Raw genomic sequence first — 18484 nt, forward strand, 5'->3', positions numbered from 1 at the left:
TCCATGAGGTCAGGATCCAAGCCACAGTCTTTTATAGCAGACAACTTACTTTATTATCATTGTTTAAAGGTGATAGAGGGGATAGCAGAAGGAATTCGACACTCACTTTTGTACTTTCTCCTTATCATTCTAATTTCTCCCAGTAGGTTATAAGCTTTTCAATAGCAAAACGGATTTTTGATTCTTCCATGCATTTTTTAAATTGCCATAAACACATTGCTATTTCTGTTTAAGAAACAATTTGTTACAACTAAAGTTCTCGTTGATTTCTCTAGATTGGTTTGACTAGTACATATACAAATATACATTGTTTTCATTGTGTTAAGAAATTAGTGAACTTCTGACTTCCAACTAGGATATGAAATGTTAGAAAGATTATTGACCCCACCATAACAATAAGAAATAGCCAGGTCATATAAAAGATCATTCTGACTCGTGGACTGTAGCCTAAGAGGCTTCTCTGTCCATGGGATTTCCCAGGCAAGAATACTGAAGTGGGTTGCTATTTCCTTCTCCAGGAGATCTTCCCTACCCAGGGATTGAACCTGGGTCTCCTGCGTTGTAGGCAGACGCTTTACTGTCTAAGCCATCAGGGAAGTCCATAAAAGATCATAGTTGTTATCAATTCAAAAAGGTGAGGGTGCAGAGCAAGCAACTAAGCTGAAATCTAAGGAAAGACAGGCATATCCAAAGAGAGATGGAGCACAAGAAACGACTAACCAGTGCAAATTAAGAGAGGAAACCAGATCCCCCATTTAAGTGGGAAAAAATTTCAGCTAAGACGTTTTAATGAATTGTTAAAGTTTGAGTGTGGGATAGTGTGAGGCTTCTGAGACCTCAGACACAAAAGCAGTTTGCAACTGATCATGGGTTCTTCTCCATGGATCTCTAACAGGCAATCAGGAAATATTGATGGCATGGCAGGAGACACAGAAACATACCTTGCAGTTCAGACTTAGAAGATATAAACTCCATACTAAATAGTTAAGCAGAACAAGAAGAACAAAGATAAAAATATAACCTCATCAGAAACTATGCGAGTCAGAAGACAGTGGATAGCTTCAGAGCACTGAGAGAAGAAAAAGATTGACATGCAATTTTACATCCCCTGAAAATAAATTTCAGCAGTGAAGCAGAAACAAAGACTTTCAAAAAAAGATATAATTCTGCATTAACAGACCTACAGTAGAAAAAATATTAACAGAAATTCTTCAAGCAGAAGAACGTGATAATACACAGGAACCTGGATGTAGAAAAAGAAACAAAAGTCTCCAGAAATGATCAAAATGAAAAGAAATATTAAATACCAAGATAAAGCAAAAATATTACTGGCTTCATTCCCATTTCCCTGTATACTTTCTCTACAAACTACTTACTGGAATGTGGAATGGTGGACTAAGGCAGCTTTAGGTATAGCTGTAACTAGACTCAGAGCTAGATATACAAGAAATATGGAAGATGGGTGTGTTTTTTTTCCATTATGGTTCATCACAGGATATTGAACTTAGCTCCCTGTGCTATACAGTAGGGCGTTGTTGTTTATCCATTCTGTATATAATAGTTTGCATCTGCTAGTCCCAAACTGCCAATCCATCCCTCCCTCCTTCCCCCCACCCCTTGCAACCACAGGTCAGTTCTCCATGTGTGAGTCTGTTTGTTTTGTAGATAAGTTTATTCATGTCATATTTTAGAAGCTTCATGTAAGTGATAAGAAGATAGACAATTTGTGTTTAAATGGCAGTCAGAACCCTAGATAGCAGGACTATAGCCTTGGCTCAATTGGTTGGATAGGTTTTGGCTTGTGCAAACCAGTCATAGTCATCTGAAGAAAGGAGAAGGACTAGGTTTGATGTGGAAGCTGATAAGTTTAGTCATGGATATGATAAACATAGAATGTCCAATCAGCTCTTGAATGAATGAAGCTTGATCTCAGCAGAGTAACCTGGGTTGGAGACACAGTTTGGGGAGTCATCACCATATAGATAGCATCTGCTATATTAGAAGGTGGTGATAACTTGCTTTTGAAAGGAAGTTTAAAAATTGCTGTGAGTCTTATGAGCTCACTTCATCTTCACTTGTTGTAATAAAGGTCTTTTTTTATTTTTTTTGCCAGATCTTGTTGACATGATAAGTTTCTAAGGAAATTTTCTCTTTGCCTAGCAAGGTTAGTTATAAAGAATTTTGGGGTTTATATTTGTCATATCAAAATGGCATTTCTTTCAAGCACGTAAATGGTCTTTACTGACAGGAAGCCATGCAAATGTTCCCCTTTTACAATTTACTGAAATTGCTGGTTATTTTTAGAGGGAGTCAGGCATTAGCAAACCCAGTGCTGAAAACAAGTCTTTGATAAACTGACAGTTTAAAATTCAATGTAAATTGCACCATTTCCAATACCAATAATTCCAGAAGACTTTTTTACATTGTGCATTATAATTTTCAATAACGTTTAAAAAGTATCAAGAATCCTGAGGGTTACCAGGGCAACCATCATCCTGGTTTTGAAGATGAGTAAACTGAGATGCCAGAGAGTGAAACTGACTTGCTTCAGGCTCTAGAGAAATGAACAAAGAGGCCAACTCACTGGACTCTTATCAGCAACTTTCATTTCATCATTTTCAGTCCCCTTAACAATGATGAGAAAACTTTATTATTGTATTCAATGAGTAAATCAAGATATGACTGTAGTTTAATTTTAATAATTTATGATTCTTCATAAAGTTGCAAGCCTGTGCTTTAGAGAATATTATTTATAGATAAACTGCAAGTTTAGGTGATAGAGTTCTGTGCTAATAAGCTGATGAGAAATCAGGGTGCAGTGGGGTGAATTAGAGGTAGAGAATTAGTCATCTCCTATTGATAATGTAATCTGGGACTCAGTAAATAATAGCAGTGAATTTTATTTTTCTAGTGGCTTTTGAGTGATGATACAAATTACCAATACTTGTTGACTAAAATTAATTCATACATTTGCTTGAACTTCCTGTTGAGAAATTGACAGTCAAAAATTATCAGGCATAGCTACAGTCATAGAGTTATTTTCAGTTCAGTTCAGTTGCTCAGTCATGTCCGACTCTTGGCGACCCCATGAACTGCAGCACCCCAGGCCTCCCTGTCCATGATTAACTCCCAGAGTCCACCCAAACCCATGTCCATTGAGTCAGTGATGCCATCCAACCATCTCATCCTCTGTCGTCCCCTTCTCCTCCTGCCATCAATCTTTTCCAGCATCGGGGTCTTTTCAAATGGCTATCTCTTCGCATCAGGTGGCCAAAGTATTGGTGTTTTAGCTTCAACGTCAGTCCTTCCAATGAACACCCAGGACTGATCTCCTTCAGGATGGGCTGGTTGGATGTCCTTGCAGTTCAGGGGACTCTCAAGAGTCTTCTCCAACATCACAGTTCAAAAGCATCAATTCTTCGGTGCTCAGCTTTCTTTATAGTCCAACTCTCACATCCATACATGACCACTGGAAAAGCCATAGCCTTGACTAGACAGACCTTTGTTGACAAAGTAATGTCTCTGCTTTTTAATATGCTGTCTAGGTTGGTCATAACTTTCCTTCCAAGGAGTAAGCATCTTTTAATTTCATGGCTGCAATCACCATCTGCAGTGATTTTGGAGCCCCTCAAAATAAAGTCTGACACTGTTTCCACTGTTTCCTCATCTATTTGCCATGAAGTGATGGAACTGGATGCCATGATCTTAGTTTTCTGAATGTTGAGCTTTAAGCCAACTTTTTCACTCTCCTCTTTCACTTTCATCAAGAGACTCTTTAGTTCTTCACTTTCTGCCATAAGGGTGGTGTCATCTGCATATCTGAGGTTATTGATATTTCTCCCTGCAATCTTGATTCCAGCTTGTGCTTCTTCCAGCTCAGTGTTTCTCATGATGTACTCTGCATATAAGTTAAATAAGCAGGGTGACAATATGCAGCCTTGACATGCTCCTTTCCCAATTTGGAACCAGTCTGTTGTTCCATGTCCAGTTCTATGTTGCTTCCTGACCTGCATACAGATTTAAAAGAGGCGGGTCAGGTGGTTTGGTATGCCTAACTCTTTGAGAATTTTCCACAGTTTGTTGTGATCCACACAGTCAAAAGCTTTGGCATAGTCAATAAAGCAGAAATAGATGTTTTTATGGACCTCTCTTGCTTTTTTGATGATCCAGCAGATGTTGGCAATTTGATCTCTGGTTCCTCTGAGTTATTTTCAAGTCTATACTATATTGTTGGTCTTTTGAAGCCACATTAAAATGAGCCCTATGCTTATTAGAAAAACACTTCCACTGAAAGCAACCACAACCACATATTTCTCTCCTCAAGACACAGAACAGTGATGCGAAAAGGCCTCTCAAAGGGCAATTGAGGGAGCCAGGACAAGTTTTGCTGGTCTCCTTTGTGTTCAAGGATTGGATGCCTCAGTCCCTTCTGCACTTTCGAATACTGCTGAGAGCTGGGATAAACTTATCAAGCAAGGTACATACCTCTGGTCTTAGAGCTGGTTGCGGGTAGAGCTGAGAATGAATGAACAGAATTAATGTGTGTGGACTGGCTATGGTGTATCTATTATTGTGCTATATGCTTGATGTAGTCTATCTTGCTTCATCTTCACAGCAGCCTTGTGACATAGGTACCACAATCCCCACATTACAGATGAAGAAGGTGAAGCTAAGGCTATTTAAATAGTATATTCAGGATTATATAGTTACTGAATGATAGATTGGAATTCAATCTCTGGTATTAGGTCTGCAAAGCCCAGTTTTGTTTCCTTGCCTTCTTTTCCTGAGCATATTATTTTCCAAACTTGGTTTTTGATATATGTGCCTCTCCTTTACCCCTTAACCCCTCCCAGGTTTTTTTTTTCAAGAAAGAGAATTCTTTCTGTGGGTAATGAAGGCAGTACTTCTCACTGGCTCTGGTGTTTCTTTTCAAAGTCACTTCTCAGCAGCTTCTTTTACCCCTTAAGGGTACTTCAGATAAACCTCTTGTCTTTCCTAGTCTATAATGAACCTGGCTTTGTGAATCCTTAGGAAAATTCCATACAAACCCTTCTTGGCCAATGGACCAAGGAGTCAGTATTTTGGTACATGAGAAAAATTCTTATTTAGACTGTGCCTCAGGTGTCCATCCAGCATAATAAGCTCTAGGATCTATAAGTTGTACTCCACCTTCTCTTTCCTCAGTTCAGTTCAGTCGCTCAGTCAAGTCTGACTCTTTGCGATCCCATGGACTGCAGCACATCAGGTTTCCCTGTCCATCACCAACTCCCAGAGCTTGTTCAAACTCATCTCCATTGGGTCAGTGATGCCCTCCAACCATCTGATCCTCTGTCATCCCCTTCTCCTGCCTTCAATCCTGGGCTCTCTTTCCTCAGAGCTCTGTGAACCATGTATGCTCCTGTATTGAACATTTGATACCTCTTTTGGAGATTTTCTTCCTTTGGGGATTTTCTTGAGTAGAAAATCTCACCTGTGTCTTGCAGATTTCCTGCTGTCCTATTTCAAGGTTGTATTCTAAAGACTTATCTCTCTCCAGATGAATAACCTTCAACATCGTGTCTAATCTCTCAACGTGCCATTTAATGTTATTTGCAAACTGGATTCATCTTTTTCCAAACTGAATCTTAACACTGTTATTCTCTTCTGCTCTTTGGTAGACTTCAAATATATCAAAATACTCATCTCATGCTTTAAAAAAAAACTTTCTGATCTCAGAAACGTTGTTCTCCCTCTTTAGACTGCTCCTCTACCATTCTCCACTTGCAAAACTCACTTATCTTTAAAGCATCAACTCAAATATAATTTCCTGTCTGTGTCTTTTTAAACTTTCCCGATACAGATTTAGTGATTTTCCCCTTGGAATTTCACAGCAATGATGTTTGCTTTGTTGCTGAAATCAACACATTCCCTCACACTCAGTTGCATTTTCTCTAGACAGTGAAATTTTAGAGGGCAGATATTCTGACTTATTTCTCTAGTCCTCCCTGCCTATGACACAGCCTCATTACTCCTTTCTAGTTGCTAAATTTAGACTTTTAGACCTGGGTTGACAGGTTTCAATCTTTTGTGCTTACATGGCTACCTTAACATTTAAAAAATTACTTAAAAAAGTGTTAGCATGCACTGAACTCTTAGTACACAAGACCTTTTCAGGCTTTTGACATGCATTATCTTATCTGATTCTTAAATCATCCTACAAAGTACAAATGGTTATCATCCTTATTTAGAAAAGTTATTTGCAGCTCAGAGAATGAGTATTTTATCCAAAATCACATAGATATAAATCTTCAAGGGACAGACTGTTTCCTGAGGCCCAGATTAGTGACCCTGAGCAAAGAAAATGACTATCTAGGACAGTTACTTGAATTGTTCACATATAAGCGTCCATATTTTCTAGGTATTAAAGATTTGGAAAGCAAAGGATCAACCACAGTAGTATGGACATTCCTGAAGTCAGTTTAGCCTTTCCCTTCCAGGTCTTAGTTTCACATGTTTGTAGTCTGTCTCTGTAAATTGCAGCCTAATTGGTAACAGCTTCTGTGTGTTTTCTACTTGCATTACTTCTTTTTGAAGTGTTACCAAATAAACAGAAAAGATTTCTTCTAGGAGGTTGATTTTCCTCCTCTGAGATGGATCCTGTGTGTTTTACTACTGCTCCTCAGCCATTTCCAATTTCCCTCTTTCAGTCATTTCTCCCTAGTTTATAATGCCATCCAATTTAGAAGAGCAAACTTAATTAATATGATTTATATTCCTTAAGATAAACAAAAAGAGAAGACCAAAGGCAATGTTTAGCTTTCTGGAAGTTCATCCTAACTTAAAGTATTGATCAATTCACTTTGTGTTATTTTATTTTTCATAAGAGATTCTTTTGGAGGCAAATAGCATTCTGATTAACTTTATTGATTATTATGGAGATAATATATTGTTTGTAGGGTAAGGGGTTCAGTTTATCAGGATGTAGGGTCAGTCCAGATACAGTTGAACCCTACTAGCAGCAAAAAGCATAATCTAGAGTTGAGGCCTGGAGAAGGCAATGGCACCCCACTCCAGTACTCTTGCCTGGCAAATCCCATGGACGGAGGAGCCTGGTAGGCTGCAGTCCATGGGGTCGCTAAGAGTCAGACACGACTGAGCGACTTCACTTTCGCTTTTCACTTTCATGCATTGGAGAAGGCAATGGCAATCCACTCCAGTGTTCTTGCCTGGAGAATCTCAGGGACAGGGGAGCCTGGTGGGCTGCCGTCCATGGGGTCACACAGAGTTGGACATGACTGAAGTGACTTAGCAGTAGCAGCAGCAGAGTTGAGGCCAAGTTACCAGGTTTACAGTTCAATATAAAAGCAGTGAGGAGATAGAGTGTAAGGATGACAGTTCAGAAATATAACCTCATTTCATATGTAGAGACTTGATTCTGGCCAACTTCATCACTCTTCCTTCTCCTGATTTTAATATGTGCCAGGATCAGGACTTGGAGAAGGAAATGGCAATCCATTCTTGCCTGGAACATCTCATGGACAGAAGAGCCTGGCAGGCTACAGTCCATGAGGTTGCAAAGAGTCAGACATGGCTTACTGACCGAGTGTGCACATGTAGCACACATCTAGCATGCACAGGATGGGGACTAGCCAATGGCCATCATTTTCTCCCTTGAGCATCCCTGCAATTATAGAGATCTAGTGTGCTTCTGTTGCTCTTTGGTATGATGTCAACCCATGAAACATGGCAATCAATTAAACTACTAATCAGTCTACAAAAAAAACATGGCTTTGAGCCTTCAGATATCATAAGACTTTGACAATGATGGCAGGACAAAGAGTTGAATATGAACTGCTAAAAAAGATCAAACTTCCCTCCAGTATTCAGAAATCTCCAGGATGCCAATATCAGACTATGCAACTAACATTCTAATGAGTTTAGATTTTCCTTTAGAGTCACATAATGTAAACTCAGTTTGTAAGATCCTTTATGTAAATGATTTTGATACTCAGAGGCATACATGTATGTATGCCTTAACATGTTATGGGAGTGCAAGATAGACCTGCAAACCCAATGCTAGAATGCAATTGGATTTAAGGACAATTTGTCTATAGCCTATAAAATAATCATTTAGAAGGCAAAGGACATGTTTAAATAACCTGTATTCATTCAGATTTCTTACATTGAACGCATCCAAATATTTCCTCTTAAGAAAACTTAGATTAGAGGAAAAGCAAAGAATTTAAGTCAAAAAGAGTAGATTAGTTTTTCCTGTTGTTCATGTTCACGTGATCTTTTACAATTCACTGCATGTACCTTCAGTTCAGTTCAGTCACTCAGTCGTGTTCAACTCTTTGCAACCCCATGGACTGCAGCACCCCAGGCTTCCCTGTCCATCACCAACTCCCAGAGCTTACTCAAACTCACGTCCATCGAGTTGGTGATGCCATCCAACCATCTCATCCTCTGTCGTCTCCTTCACCTACTGCCTTCAATCTTTCCCAGCATCAGGGTCTTTTCAAATGAGTTAGTTCTTTGCATCAGATGGCCAAAGTATTGGAGTCTCACCTTCAGCATCAGTCCTTCCAAGGAATATTCAGGACTGATTTCCTTTAGGAGACCTCCTTGCAGTCCAAAAGACTCTCAAGAGTCTGCTCCAACACCACAGTTCAAAAGCATCAATTCTGTGGTGCTCAGCTTTCTTTATATTCCAACTCTCACATCCATTTCACGACTTCTGAAAAAACCATAGGCTTTGACTAGTTGCACCTTTGTTGGTAATGTCTCTGCTTTTTAATAATCTGTCTAGGCTGGTCATAGCTTTTCTTCCAAAGAGCAAGTGTTTTTTAATTTCGTGGCTGCAGTCATCATCTGCAGTGGTTTTGGAGCCCCCAAAAATAAAACCTCTCAGTGTTTCCATTGTTTCCCTACCAATTTGCCATGAAGTGATGGAACCGGATGCCATGATCTTAGTTTTCTGAATGTTGAGTTTTAAGCCAACTTTTTCATTCTCCTCTTTCACTTTCATCAAGAGGCTCTCTAGTTCTTCTTCACTTTCTGCCATAAGCTTGGTGTCATCTGCATATCTGAGGTTATTGGTATTTCTCCTCCAATCTTGATTCCAGCTTATGCTTCCTCCAGCCAGCGTTTCTCATGATGTACTCTGCATATAAGTTAAATAAGCAGGGTGACAATATACAGCCTTGACAAACTCCTTTTCCTATTTGGAACCAGTCTCTTGTTCCATGTCAAGAGCTAACTGTTGCTTCCTGACCTGCATATAGGTTTCTCAAGAGGCAGGTCAGGTGGTCTGGTATTCCCATCTCTTTCAGAATTTTCCACAGTTTGTTGTGATCCACACAGTCAAAGGCTTTGGCATAGTCAATAAAGCAGAAATAGATGTTCTTCTGGAATTCTCTTGCTTTTTCCATGATCCAGTGGATGTTGGCAATTTGATCTCTGGTTCCTCTGCCTTCTCTAAATACAGCTTGAACATCTGGAAGTTCTTGATTCACATACTGTTGAAGCCTGGCTTGGAGAATTTTGAGCATTTCTTTACTAGTGTGTGAGATGAGTGCAATTGTGCAGTAGTCTAAACATTCTTTGGCATTGCTGTTCTTAGGGATTGGAATGAAAACTGACATTTTCCATTCCTGTGGCCACTGCTGAGTTTTCCAAATTTGCTGGTGTATTGAGTGCAGAACTTTTACAGCATCATCTTTTAGGATTTGAAATAGCTGACCTGGAATTTCATCATCTCCATTAGCTTCGTTCACACGATGCATCCTAAGGCCCACTTGACTTCGCATTCCAGGATGTCTGGCTCTAGATGAGTGATCACACCATCGTGGTTATCTGGGTCATGAAGATCTTTTTTGTATACTTCTTCTGTGTAGTCTTGCCACCTCTTCTTAATATCTTCTGCTAGATCCATACCATTTCAGTGTTTTATTGTACCCATTTTTGCATGAAACGTTCCCTTGGTATCTTTAATTTTCTTGAAGAGATCTCTAGTCTTTCCCTATTGTTTTCCTCTATTTCTTTGCACTGATCACTGAGGAAAGCTTTCTTCTCTCTCCTCGCTATTCTTTGGAACTCTGCATTCAAGTAGGTATATCTTTCCTTTTCTCCTTTGCTTGTAGCTTCTCTTCTTTTTTCTATTTGTAAGGCCTCCTCAGACAGCTATTTTCCTTTTTGCATTTCTTTTTCTTGGGGATAGTCTTGATCACCGCCTCTTGTACAATATCATGAACCTCTGTCCACAGTTCTTCAGGCACTCTATCAGATCTAATTCCTTGCATATATTTGTCACTTCCATTGTATAAGCATGTACCTTGGTATTCCACATTTGGGAAATTTTGCTTAAAATATTTACTTTAAAACAACTCCAATCATTCAGATCAGTGAATGGGATTTTATTTTATTGTCTACTGGTGCGCGTGAGGCTTAACTGGAGGTTTAATCACCTCCTTCAGGTTGAATCAGTATTTTGACTTTCTAAGATAGTGTGCTGCTGTACTGAAGGTGGCATGGGGAAGGGTTTGGGGGAGTTCACACGAGAAATACGATTGGCTCATTGCTGCCAGTCTCTGATACTTAGAGACAAAAATCTGCAGCTATTTATCTCCATGATATGATTCAAGTAATAGACAAGCTGAATTTATTATCCTATCATGACTAGAATGATTCTATTTTTGGCATGGGTATTCAAAATGTACTAAGTACAAGATTCTTAAGTTGGGAAAAGAGACCTGAGACTTCAACCACTACTCATTTAAATTCTCATTTCTGGAGGTATTTTTAGAGAATTAGAAAGCAGAAGACACATCCAATAAATTTCTCTTATTTTTGAATGCTAAATGCAGGATAAAAGACATTTGGTAGTATGTATTTCTCATCAAGATTGCCGGGAGAAATATCAATCACCTCAGATATGCAGATGACACCACCCTTATGGCAGAAAGTGAAGAGGAACTAAAAACCCTCTTGATGAAAGTGAAAGCGGAGAGTGAAAAAGTTGGCTTAAAGCTCAACATTCAGAAAATGAAGATCATGGCATCCGGTCCCATCACTTCATGGGAAATAGATGGGGAAACAGTGGAAACAGTGTCAGACTTGATTTTTCTGGGCTCCAAAATCACTGCAGACGGTGAGTGCAACCATGAAGTTGAAAGACGCTTACTCCTTGGAAGGAAAGTTACGACCAACCTAGATAGCATATTCAAAAGCAGAGACATTACTTTGCCAACAAAGGTCCATCTAGTCAAGGCTATGGTTTTTCCTGTGGTCATGTATGGATGTGAGAGTTGGACTGTGAAGAAGGCTGAGCACCAAAGAATTGATGCTTTTGAACTGTGGTGTTGGAGAAGACTCTTGAGAGTCCCTTGGACTGCAAGGAGATCCAACCAGTCCGCCCTAAAGGAGATCAGCCCTGGGATTTCTTTAGAAGGAATGATGCTAAAGCTGAAACTCCAGTACTTTGGGCACCTCATGCGAAGAGTTGACTCATTGGAAAAGACTCTGATGCTGGGAGGGATTGGGGGCAAGAGGAGAAGGGGACGACAGAGGATGAGATGGCTGGATGGCATCACTGACTCTATGGACATGAGTCTGAGTGAACTCCAGGAGTTGGTGATGGACAGGGAGGCCTGGCATGCTGTGATTCATGGGGTCGCAAAGAGTCGGACACAACTGAGCGACTGATCTGATCTGATTTCTCATTTTGTGGAATACTGAACTTCAGGAAACAATAGCAAATGTATTGGTGAGAATCTATAAAAATATTTGATTATCCATTTTTTGGGTATATGTTTGGGAAAATGACTGAATCTACACTAAAAACTTTTTGTTGGTGACCTATTTTGATTCATTAAATTATTTATGAAATCACAAACTTAAGGCTATTGTGAAAATTATTCAATAAATTATATTAAAATAATTGAATTTGGGGGAAAATTCTATACAACCTGTCAAACTTAATAACTCACCAAAAATAAATTTTAGATGTATAAAGTGTTTAAGGAAAGTGAAATGATAAGCTATAAATTATATACTGTATATATAGCTAATTAATCTTGCAGAGCATGAACTTTTAAAGATATAAATAATAAGAGCAAAGGCTGATTTATTTGATTACATTAAATTTAAAACTTTCATACATTAATAATATTTGTATCACATATGAGTTGATGTGTTTTCTCTGTGAAACATTAACCAATAAGGAAAGCACTAAAACTAAAAAAAAAGTATGTAGAGAAAAATTTCTAAAAGGTGAAATACAAGTTGATAGTAAGCACAAATAAAACAAAATTATTAGTCATTACAGTTTATTTATTTAAAGCAAATTTAAATGAAATACTATTTTAAATCATTAAATGAAAGAAAAAGAGGTCAATGATTTAAAAAGTATAACAGAGGAGACAATGTATTTAATTGTTGTAGCTATAAATAGTGTAAACTTTTAATAATAGTATATAATAATGTGAATTGTCCTAAAATATTCATATTCAAAACAAATATTCATATTTGTTTTGTCTATAATCTTCACCTTAGGTATCATATTCAGAGTATTAATCAGGGATCCATAGAAAAATTAACCTATGTGGAAATTTTAAAAGCTATTCTAAACATTGCAGCAATTCTTCAATAAGTATGTAATAATATAATGGAATATTATGCAAACATCACAAATATGTTTTCAAATAATGTTTATCACTAAAGAAATATTTTAATAATTTTTAAAAACTGAAGAGTAAGTACAAAGTAATGTAGTAGACAAGTAGAATGTACAGTAAGTAGAAATAAATTAGATTGTAGAGTAGAAATTATATTTTTATAGTACAAACCTAAGAGAGAGATTAAAGAGAATCAAAATACAGTAGAACTTCAGGACTGCATGCCTCTCTGTTATACAGGAAGGAGTTATGATGTGAATGAAAAATTTAATGAGCTCAGTTTAGCTGTGCAAGTTCTGTAACTTTGAGCATGAGACAGTATGTATGGAAACAACCTCTGGCAGACCTTGAGGTTTCTCTCTTTAGTTAAACATTGTGATAACTTTGAAATCAGTGTTTTGCATGTTTTTGCATTTTAAACACTCATGTTTTCTGTGCTTAAATTGCAAAGCTATAGCTAAGTACAATTAGAGTGAAGACAGGAGTAGTGTAGGAAATTTTAGAACCTGGTCGAGGATCTAATGTCAAGATATCATGGGCAGGAAGCTGAAGAAGAAGCCTCAGTTCAAGGACTCCACCCAGGCTATATGCTGCTCAAATAGAAGCTACAAGTCTGTGTAGGAAATGTGGGGAAAGTTAGTTTGGTGTCAAATCTGAGATGTAAGCCTGAAGCATTGAAGTATGGGGTCAAATGTAAGGTCTAGGATAACTAGTAATATGAGATCCCTACGAGTAATGACCTATTATTATAATAGCCCTTATTTTTTTTTTATATCCATGTCTACACCTGATGCACAGTAGAAATGCAGATTATTGGAAATAACTACTGAACTGAGCATTCAGAAAATGAACAGATTTGTTTATGTTGTCATTTAAATTATCAGCCTAATGCTTTGTTAAATGTTTTTATTAAGGTTTCTTAACAAGTAGAATTCATTTAAAGAATTCAAGCTGTGATAAACGCAGTACTCAGAAGAATGCACTAAAATGCATTCATCCAGTTCACAGAAATATTCAAAACATTCAAACAGAGAAGGGAAAGGAAAATAACAACAAACCATCACAGTATAAGGAAGAAATTAATAAGAATAAAAGAAAAATACCATTAACAATAGCATAAAAATTATGAACTACTTAGATCTAAATTGAATTATGGATTCATCTACTTAAGCCATTCAAAAAGATAGGACACTGAAAGATGAACTCCCCAGGTTGGTAGGTGTCCAATATGCTACTGGAGATCAGTGGAGAAATAACTCCAGAAAGAATGAAGAGACGAAGCCAAAGCAAAAACAGCACCCAGGTGTGGATGTAACAGGTGATGGAAGTAAAGTCCGATGCTGTAAAGAGCAATATTGCATAGGAACCTGGAATGTTAGCTCCATGAATCAAGGCAAATTGGAAGTGGTCAAACAGGAGATGGCAAGAGTGAACGTTGACATTTTAGGAATCAGTGAACTAAAATGGACTGGACTAGGTGAATTTAACTCAGATGACCATTTTATCTACTACTGTGGGCAAGAATCCCTTAGAAGAAATGTAGTAGCCACCACAGTCAACAAGAGTCCAAAATGCAGTACTTGGATGCAATCTAAAAAATGACAGAATGATCTCTGTTCATTTCCAAGGCAAAGCATTCAATATCACAGTAATCCAAGCCTACACCCCAACCAATAACGCTGAAGAAGCTGAAGTTGAACGGTTCTATGACAACTTACAAGAGCTTTTAGAACTAACACCCAAAAAAGATGTCCTTTTCATTATAAGGGACTGGAATGCAAAAGTAGGAAGTCAAGAAACACCTGGGGTAACAGGCAAATTTGGCCTTGGAATACGGAATGAAGCAGGGCAAAGGCTAATAGAGTTTTGCCAAGAGAACACACTGGTCATAGCAAACACCCTCTTCCAACAACACAAGAGAAGACTCTACACATGGACATCACCAGATGGTCAACACTGAAATCAGATTGATTATATTCTTTGCAGCCAAAGATGGAGAAGCTCTATACAGTCAGCAAAAACAAGACTGGGAGCTGACTATGGCTCAGATCATGAACTCCTTATTGCCAAATTCAGACTTAAGTTGAAGAAAGTAGAGAAAACCACTAGCCCATTTGGATATGACCTAAATCAAACCCCTTATGATTATACAGTGGAAGTGAGAAATAGATTCAAGGGATTAGATTTGATAGACAGAGTGCCTGATGAACTATGGATGGAGGTTCATACAGGAGACAGGGATCAAGACCATCCCCAAGATAAAGAAATGCCAAAAGACAAAATGGTTGTTTGAGGAGGCCCTACAAACAGCTGTGAAAAGAAGAAAAGTGAAAAGCAAAGGAGAAAAGGAAAGATATACCCATTTGAATGCAGAGTTCCAAAGAATAGCAAGGAGAGATAAGAAAGCCTTTCTCAGTGATCAGTGCAAAGAAATAGAGGAAAACAATAGAATGGGAAAGACTAGAGATATCTTCAAGAAAATTAGAGATACCAAGGGAACATTTCATGCAAAGATGGGCTCAATAAAGGGCAGAAATACATATGGACCTAACAGAAACAGAAGATATTAAGAAGAGGTGGCAAGAATACACAGAAGAACTGTACAAAAAAGATCTTCATGACCCAGATAATTACGATGGTGTGATCACTCACCTAGAGCCAGACATCCTGAAATGTGAAGTCAAGTGGGCCATAGGAATCATCACTATGAACAAAGCTAGAGGGTGTGATGGCATTCCAGTTAAGCTATTTAAAATCCTAAAAGATGATGTTGTGAAAGTGCTACACTCAATATGCTAGCAAATTTGGAAAACTCAGCAGTGGCCACAGGAGTGGAAAAGGTCAGTTTTCACTCCAATCCCAAAGAAAGGCAATGCCAAAGAATGCTCAAACTACCACACACTTGCACTCTAGCTCAAAATTGGAGAATGCTCAAAATCTTCCAAGCCAGGCTTCAACAGTATGTGAACCGTGAGCTTCCAGATGTTCAAGCTGGTTTTAGAAAAGGCAGAGGAACCATAAATCAAATTGCCAACATCTGTTGGATTATCGAAAAAGCAAGAGTTTCCAGAAAAACATCTATTTCTGCTTTATTGATTGTGCCAATGCATTTGACTCTTTGGATCACAATAAACTGGAAAATTCTGAAAGAGATGAGCATACCAGACCACTGGACCTGCCACTTGAGAAATCTGTATGCAGGTCAGGAAGCAACAGTTAGAACTGGACATAGAACAACAGACTGATTCCAAATAGGTAAAGGAACACGTCAAGGCTGTATACTGTCACCCTGCTTATTTAACTCATATGCAGAGTACATCCTGGGAAACTCTGGGGTGGAGGAAGCACAGGCTGTAATCAAGATTTCCGGAAGAAATATCAATAAGCTCAGATATGCAGATGACATCACCCTTATGGCAGAAAGTGAAGAAGAACTAAAGAGCCTCTTGATGAAAGTGAAAGAAGAGAGTGAAAAAGTTGGTTAAAACTCAATATTCAGAAAACTAAGATCATGGCATCCAGTCCCATCAGTTCGCAGCAAATAGATGGGGAAACAATGGAAACAGTGACAGACTTTATTTTCTTGGGCTCCAAAATCACTGCAGATGGTGATTGCAGCCATGTAATTAAAAGACGCTTGCTCTGTGAAAGAAAAGTTATGACCAACCTAGATAGCATATTAAAAAGCAGAGACATACTTTTTTTTTTAATTTTATTTTATTTTTAAACTATACAATATTGTATTAGTTTTGCCAAACATCAAAATGAATCCGCCACAGGTATACCCGTGCTCCCCATCCTGAACCCTCCTCCCTCCTCCCTCCCCATACCCTCCCTCTGGGTCGTCCCAGCGCACCAGCCCCAAGCATCCAGTATCGTGCATCGAACCTGGACTGGCCACTCGTTTCATACATGATATTATACATGTTTCAATGCCATTCTCCCAAATCTCCCCACCCTCAGAGACACACTTTGCCAACAAAGTTCCATCTAGTCAAAGCTGTGGTTTTTCCAGTAGTCATGTATGGATGTGAGAGTTGGAATATTAAGAAAGCTGAGTGCTGAAGAATTGATGCTTTTGAACTGTGGTGTTGGAGAAGACTCGAGAGTCCCTTGGACTGCAAGGAGAGCCAACCAGTCCAACCAATATTTAGGAAATCAACCCTAAATATTCACTGGAAGGACTGATGTTGAAGCTGAAACTCCAATACTTTGAGTACCTGATGCAAAGAACTGACTCATTTGAAAAGACCCTGATGCTGGGAAAGATAGAAGGTGAGAGGAGAAAGGGATGATAGAGGATGAGATGATTGGATGACATCACCGACTCAATGGACATGAGTTTGAGTAAACTCTGGAAGTTGGTGATGGTCAGCGAGGCCTGGCATGCTGTAGTCCATGGGATCACAAAGAGTTGGACACAACTGAGTGACTGAATTGAACTGAACTGACTTAAGCCATTAAAACTTTTATAGAATGAAGCAATTTAATGCACGATCAACCTAAAAATATCAATAGCTGTCTTACATATCAGAGCTGTGAATAATCAATTTATAAACCATAATGAGAAAACAAGAGATCTTGATTGTAACAGAAGCAAAAGTCTCAAAAACATTTAAGAATAAGGATAATTAGGAAAGTTTAGATCCTATAAGGAGAAAAATACAAAATGTCATTGAAGTAAACAAAATAAGATTTAAATAAATTAATTTGGCTCCGATTTCCATTTTCTTCATTGGAAAATATTGTAAAGATGTCATTTCTTTCTAAATGAAACTCTAAATTCAATGTCCTCTCAAAGAGATACTTTTGGAAATTAATTATTTGACTTTGAAGTTTACATGTAAAAGAAGTCCAAGAATAGCCAAGAAATTTTGAACATAAAGAACAACAGGTCATCTACCTTACTAGATAGTACAGTCCTATGTAAATTTATGCTAATAATAATATTTTGATATAGTTCAGAGACAGAAACATGTAAATATGACATGGTAGTACTTTACAGGAAAAATTCACATTTAAAATTAGTGGAAGAAATGTTATGTATTACATAAATGCTGTTCAAAAATTAAGTATGTAGACCAAAAAGTAGTAGTTTAGAGGTAATGTATATTATTTTGTAATTTTCTAGTTGGTTTATTCATCCTCTGTTATTAAACTTTCACTTGGCATAAACCTATTAGAAGGCAATTTTATGCTAACTAATGATTTAAATGCTTATATTTTACCCTGTCATTTTTATTTTTAGAAATTTACTTTAAAAATGCTCAAAAAATCCCCTTGCATTAGGCACTGTTCTAAGAGTTGGTTGTAAAATAGTGAACAAAGCAATAATTCCTTGTCTAATCAATGCTGCTTTCATTGGGCAGACTGATAATTGAATAAGAAGCCAGCCAGCCAGAGTATATAATTACAAACCATGATAGAATCTGATGAAAGAGCATAATAAAGGAATCACACATGCATATACATGCATTAACACAGCACATACACAGACAAAATGCAAACAATTCCAACTGCGAGATGTTTGTCAACATTATGCTCATATATAATGAGATAGACTTAGGTTAGTAACATGAACATTTCTCTGAATAATAATATCAGTGAAAAAAGTTTCCAAATAGTGTATATAGTCTGTTCCTAATTGTTTATGTCATATGATTCTTAGCTCTTTCTGGAGCATACAATCATTTCAGTATCTTCTCTAAAGATTCTTAACTTATCCTTTAAGCAAGTGTTTCAAACTGGGACCAGAGACTTCACATATCATGATTAGTTTTTTGAACAGACTGCCCCACAATATTTATCACTGTGCTTTGAAACCAAATGAG

At 37.9% G+C, this 18484-nt stretch overlaps 1 non-coding gene across 1 annotated transcript; it reads right to left on the reverse strand.

Moving 5' to 3' along the window:
* Positions 1–524: 524 nt before the first annotated feature.
* On the reverse strand, positions 525–596 carry TRNAC-ACA (transfer RNA cysteine (anticodon ACA)). Its single transcript has one exon. It is a non-coding gene; the product is annotated as a tRNA-Cys (tRNA).
* Between the last annotated feature and the right edge of the window lie 17888 nt (positions 597–18484).

Source organism: Bos taurus, chromosome 11 (assembly GCF_002263795.3).
Source record: "Bos taurus isolate L1 Dominette 01449 registration number 42190680 breed Hereford chromosome 11, ARS-UCD2.0, whole genome shotgun sequence".
NCBI lineage: Eukaryota > Metazoa > Chordata > Mammalia > Artiodactyla > Bovidae > Bos > Bos taurus.